Source organism: Carlito syrichta, unplaced genomic scaffold, assembly GCF_000164805.1.
Source record: "Carlito syrichta isolate Samal-C Ts95f unplaced genomic scaffold, Tarsius_syrichta-2.0.1 Scaffold315377, whole genome shotgun sequence".
Classification (NCBI taxonomy): Eukaryota; Metazoa; Chordata; class Mammalia; order Primates; family Tarsiidae; genus Carlito; species Carlito syrichta.
Genome location: NW_007259473.1, coordinates 196,927 through 203,331, shown reverse-complemented (window position 1 = coordinate 203,331; position 6,405 = coordinate 196,927).

Below are 6,405 nucleotides of genomic sequence, written 5' to 3'. Positions count from 1 at the left end.
CCGGGAGGGCCGGGTCCAGCCTGGCGGGGCGCGGGCGCAGAGGAAGGCGGGAGGCGCCCACGCCCTCCAGGTTCGCCTCTGCAGCCCCCTTCCCCGGCCCCTCCCAGGAAGCCCCGCGCGCTCAGCCCGAGCAGCGCCTCCCGCGCCCGCGAAACTGTCCTCCCGCGAGACCGCCCCGCCGGCCCCGCCTCCGCGCTCCGCTCCCTCATTGGCTGGAGTCGAGACCGAATGTCCGTGCCGTCCCCTCCTCTGCGTGGTTTCCCGCTGGGGACCTGCTCTTTGCGCCAGCCAGTCACTTCCGCCGGCCACTCATCACCGACTTCCTTCACGTTTCCTTCGCCCTCGCCAGCCTTCAGTGTCGCAGCAACTCCCGACATTTGAGTCCTCCCGCCCCACGCCCCACGCCCCACGCCCCACGCCCCCGCCCTGGCCCAGCAGGGCCGCGCACGCGCAGCCACGCCCAATGGGGCGCAGGCGCAGTGCCTCGGCCTCTGAACTGTTATTAGCACGTGGGTTGCGCTGCCCCCCTGCGGCTGCGGAGGAAGCTGTACTTCCGGTTTGGGTGGCCCACGATGGGGGTCCCGGAAGGGAATCCCGCCCTGGAAGGTGGTCTTCACGCTCACCGTCGCCGGGCGCTGGAGTGTGTTGTTCCTTACGCGAAGGCTCTGAGGATTGTGTGCGGGTCCTCATGGGCCCTCTTCGTGGAAGTGAGGCAGGCACAGTTAACACAGTTTGGGAGTTTTTTGTTCCTTTTGAGACAGGGTCTCACTCTGTCACTCAGGCTGAAGTGCAGTGGCCTGAGCATGGCTCACTGCACCTCGACCACCTGGGTTCAGGCGATTCTCCTGCCTCAGCCTCCCGAGTAGCTTGGAATACCGGTGGCACCACCATGCCCAGTTTATTCTTTAACTTTTCTTAGAGACGAGGTCTCGCTGTATTGTATTGCCCAGGCTGGTCTCAGACACCGAGGCTCAACCAGTCCTGCCTTGGCCTCCTAAAGTGCTGGATTACAGGCATGAGCCACCACGGCCGGCAGTTAACCTAGTTTAGTAGTGGCTCGGTGCCTCAGCCTATAATCCCAGCACTTTGGGAGACCTAGGCGAGTGGATCGCTTGAGTCCGCGGGTTTGAGACCAGCCTGGACAACTTGGCGAGCCCTCGTCTCTACAATTAGAAAAAAAGAATAGCCGAACATGGTAGCGCGCGCCTGTGGTTCTGGCTACTTGGAAGACAGGCGGAAGGATCGCTGAGCTCAGCAGGTCGATGCTGGGGTGGCCATGAGCTTGCCACTGCACTCCAGCCTGGGCGACGGAGTGAGACTCCAACAAAAAAAAAAAAAAAAAAGTGGTTACACAGGTTTTCTTAGGCTGGTCTGATTTAGAACAGGGCACGCGTTCAGACATCTTTCTTACCGTACTGGACCTTCACCCAACCGACCAGCCATATCAGACCTGACCACCTCCTGGGCTGGAATGTCGAACTGCAAGTGCCGTGAATCACAGAAACAATAGGGAACTACTCAAAACACAGACATGATGTTCTGAGAAAAGCCCAAATCTACTTAGACAGTAACTTTCATTATTCAGAAAGTTCTTGGGACCTTAAAGGTGGAGGGATGGTAATCAAAATTTGTGATCAGATACCTACAGCCCTCTGCTCTTAGCCCATGGTTTGCTTAATCACCATTGTAAAAGTATATCAAGCTTGTCAAAAGCAAGCATGTGCCCTTTCTCTTAAGGCACCTATGTTCTCTCTTGAATATGTTTTCTTTCTAATAAACTGTCTTAAACTATGATTTGGACTCACTCTGAAGTTCTTTTCTGTGACAAAGTTGAAGAACCCATGGAGCAACTACACCCATGCCTCCTGGCATCAGAAGGGGACGACTGTAGGGAAAGGGCTGAAAAGAGTAGTTGGGGGGTGAGGGCTTACCTCAGCCTGAGACACCTATAGACAGGCACCTTGCAGTTGAGGAATAGGGCCCCAGGTTCCTGTCCTGGGGAGACAGCCTCCTTCATTTCACCAGAAAATGTTTCTGCCAGAGTATTTGTGGCTGCCTGAAACCCCATATAAAAAATTTAGAAATCCAGGATACATTTTCTCTCTCGTTTTGAGATGAAAATTTGAAGCTGGCACAGTGGCTCATGCCTGAAATACCAATGCTTCAGGAGGCCTAGATGGGAGTATTGTTAGGAGCTCGAGGCTAGTCTGGGCAACATAGTGAGACCCCGTCTCTTCAAAAAATAAAATTAGAAAATTAGCCAGGCATGGTGGCACATGCCTGTAGTCTCAGTTACTCAGGAGGCTGAGGTGGAAGGATTCCTTGAGCTGGGAGGTTGAGGCTTCCATGAGCTATGATGGTGCCTCTGTGTGACAGAGCAAGACCCTGTCTCCCAAAAAGACAAGAAATTCAAGTTTAAAGGGCTGCCAAGACTAAATCAAGGGTTACAAGAGCGGTTAGTTACAGATTTTCAAAAAGAACCAAGGTGTCCTTACAAGCTCATAGCTGTTCCCACCATGTTAAAGTCTTACTACTTGCTTAATGGAATCCCATAAATGTACCTTTTAGCCTCAAACTCATGCTCCCCTCTTTTTGCCATCTCCCCAGTCTTGGTCCTAGAGACACTTTCTAGTTTGCCCCTGAGAAAATTCAGCATTCCAGTTGACATCTCCCTGTCTAACTCCAAAGGGGATTGGAGTTCTTGACTAATGGATCTGGTTGCTATAATTCAGCTACCATCGGTCATTTGGGTAGTTTCCAGTTTGGGGCAATTATGAACAATGCTGCCATGAATAACCTTGTAAATGTCTTTTTAGAGAATATATACACATCTCTTGACCAGGCATGGTGTCTCACACCTATAATCCCAGCACTTTGGGAGGCCAAGGTGAGAGGATTGCCTGAGCCCATGGCTTCGAGACCAGCCTGGGCAACTTGGCGAGACCTCATCTCTACAATAAATCAAAAAATTAGCTGGGCATGGTGGTGCATGCCTATAATTCCAGCTACTTGGAAGGCTGAGGTGGAAGGATTGCCTGAGTCCAGCAGGTCAAGGTTGTGGTAGCTGGGAGCGTGCCACTGCTCTCCAGCCTGGGTGACAGAGTGAGACTCCAAGTCAAAAAAAGAATATATACACATTTCCGTAGCACTATATTATAGAAGTTAAATTGCACATTCATAGGACATGCGTGTATTCAATTTTAGCAGATGCAAACTATGGTAGGCAGAATAATGGATTCCCCAAAATACTCTTGTCATAAACCCTAGAACCTGTGAGTATATTCAGTTATAAGACAAAAGGGCATTAAGGTTACAGAGGAGATTAAGGTTGCCAATGAGGTGACCTTAAAATAGGGAAGGTGGCCGAGCTTGGTGGCTCAGCCTGTAATACTAGCACTTTGGGAGGCCGAGGCAAGTGGATTGCCTGAGCCTGCGGGTTCAAGACCAGCCCGGGCAACTTGGTGAGACCTCGTCTCTACAATAAAATAAAAAAATAGCTGGACATGGTATCACACGTCTATAGCTCTGGCCACTCGGAAGGCAGAGGCGGAAGGATCACCGGAGCCCAGCAGGTCTATGCTGGGGTGGCCGTGAGCATGCGTGCCACTGCACTCCAGCCTGGGTGAAGGAGTGAGACTCCAACTCAAAAAAAAAATAGGGAAGGCAGTCTGGATTGTCCAGGTGGGCCCAATTTAATCACAAGGGCCCTTAAATGGGAAAGAGAGAGTGAACAGGAAGAGAACCAGAGAAATGATAGCATGAGAAAGACTGGGCAGGCCTAGCTTTGAAGGAGGAGGAAGGAGGCAATAAGCCAAGCATGTGGGCAACTTCTCTGGAAAAAGCAAAAGAATAGATCTTCCCCTTTCCAGAAGGCACATGACCCTGCTGACATCTTAATTTTGACCCAGTGAGACCTCCATAACTATAACAAAGTAAATGTGTATTGTTTCAGCCACAAAGTTTGTGATGTGTTACAGCAGTAACAGGAAACTAATACACTGCCAGTTTTCCAAAGTAATTTTATCAATTTATACACTACACTTAGGGAGTATTGAATTTATTCCTACTTCAGTCCCATACCATACTAACTGAACTGGAATCTCTGAATAGGCTTAGAAAAAAATTTCTTCAAGTTCATTAGGTAGCTCTATTGCACTTATCTAAAGTCTTAAATCTAAATCTAATTCTTATCATTGAAGAAGTGTGTGGCAATGATTTGCCCACAGGATTAAAAGTATTTCTAGCAAAGAATGTTTCAGGTACATGAAGGGTTTCTCTTCCCTCCTGCTCAGAGTTAACATAACTAACCTTCAACACTGCCCCATGGTTGAACAGTCAGTCCCTAGTAACATAATCCACAAAGCATTGAGACTAAAACTTCTTTGTTTTTCAAAAGATCTTTCTTTGTTTCTATCTCTCTCTTTCTTTTTCAGTCAGGGTCTCACTCTGTCTTTCAGACTAGAGTGCAGTGGCATGCTCATGGCTCACCACAGCCTCGATCTGCTAGGCTCAGGTGATCCTTCCGCCTAAGCCTCCTCAGTTGCTGGGACTACTGGGCATGCACCACCATGCCCAGCTAATTTTCTTTTTTTGTTTGTTTGTTTGGTGAGACAAGGCCTCACTCTGTTAGCCCAGGCTGGTCTCAAACTCCTGGGCTTAAGCAGCCTCCCACCTCAGCCTCCCAAAAATGCTGGGATTACAGGCATGAACCACCATGCCCAGCTGACTTTTCTTTTTTTTGAGTTGGAATCTCACTCAGGCTAGAGTACAGTGTCACCCAGGCTAGAGTACAGTGGCACACTCACAGCCACCACAGCCTCAACTTGCTGGGCTCAGGTGATCCTTCTGCTCAGCCTCCCAAGTAACTGGGACCACATGTATGCACCACCATGGCCGGCTGATTTGATTTATTGCAGAGATGAGGTCTCGCAGTGTTGCTCAGGCTGGTCTCAAACCCCTGAGCTCAGGCAATCCTTTTGCCTCCACTTCCCAAAGTGTTGGGATTATAGGTGTGAGCTACTGCACCTGGACTGATTATTTTTTTTTTTTGAGTTGGAGTCTCACTCTGTTGCTCAGGCTGGAGTGCTCGTGGCCACCACACCCTCGATCTGCTGGGCTCAGGCGATCCTGCCACCTCAGTCTTCCAAGAGGCTGGAACTACAGGCATGCACCACCATGCCTGGCTAATTTTTTGATTTATTGTAGAGATGAGGTCTCACCAAGTTGCCTAGGTTGGTCTCGAACCCATAGGCTCAGACAGTCCTCTCACCTCGGCCTCCCAAAGTGCTGGGATTATAAGTGTGAGCCACTGCACCCGGCCCTGATTTTTCTTTACTGTGCTCAGAAAGAGTCTTTTTTAGAAACTGGCACAGTTTAACACCTTGACCTTCGTGGAGAGCTTGGGTACATCTAAAACTACCCTGGAAGATGAGAAGTTACCTCTTTTAAATTAAAGAAATAAGAAATTATACTATTTTATTTATTTATTTATTGAGTAGGGGGGGTCTCACTCTGTCACCAGGCTAGAGTGCATTGGTGCAATCACAGCTCACCACAGCCTCAACCTCCCAGGTTCAAGAGCTCCTTCTGCCTAGGCCTCCCGAGTAGCAGAGAATATAGGCATGTACCACCATGCTTGGCTGATTTTTATTTTAACTTTTAATTTTGGAGAGACAAGGTCTTACTATATTGCCTAGGCTGGTCTCAAATTCCTGGGCTCAAGCAATCCTCCTACCTTGGCCTCCCAAAGTGCTGGGATGACACATGAGAGCCACCACGTCTGGCTGAGAAATAAAAAATTAAACTATTTTAAAAGTAGCCCATTAAGGTCAGTCACAGTGGCTCACAGCTGTCATTACACTTGGGAGGCTGAGGCAGGAGCCCTGATTGAGCCCAGAAGTTTGAGATCAGCCTAGGCAACATAGCAAGACCTCATCTCTCCATAAATAAATCAAAATGTAAAAAATTTTTAAAATTAGCCAGGCATGGTGGTGTATGTCTGTAGTCTCAGCTATTTAGGAGGCTGAGGTGGGAGAATCACCTCAACCCAGGAGGTTGAGACTGTGGTGAGCTGTGATCACACTGCAGTTTGGGCAATAGAGTGAGACCCTGACTCAAAAAAACAAAAAAGTAGCCCATTAATGTAGAGATCAGTCTACCATTAGGAAACACTGGCAGATACAATTAAATATTAGGTTAATAAAAAACACAATATAGACTATTGCACATTTACAAAAATTCTCAGTGACCTTACCCCTCAACATTTCATATCTGAGTTTCATACTCTCAGTTAATCAAATAGATAAGATCGATTCAAATTTTAGAATATAACTTTACCTGGATTCCTATGGGTGATTGTATATCCAATAAATTCTAGAAACAGGCTGTTTGCTATGGGTATAAATA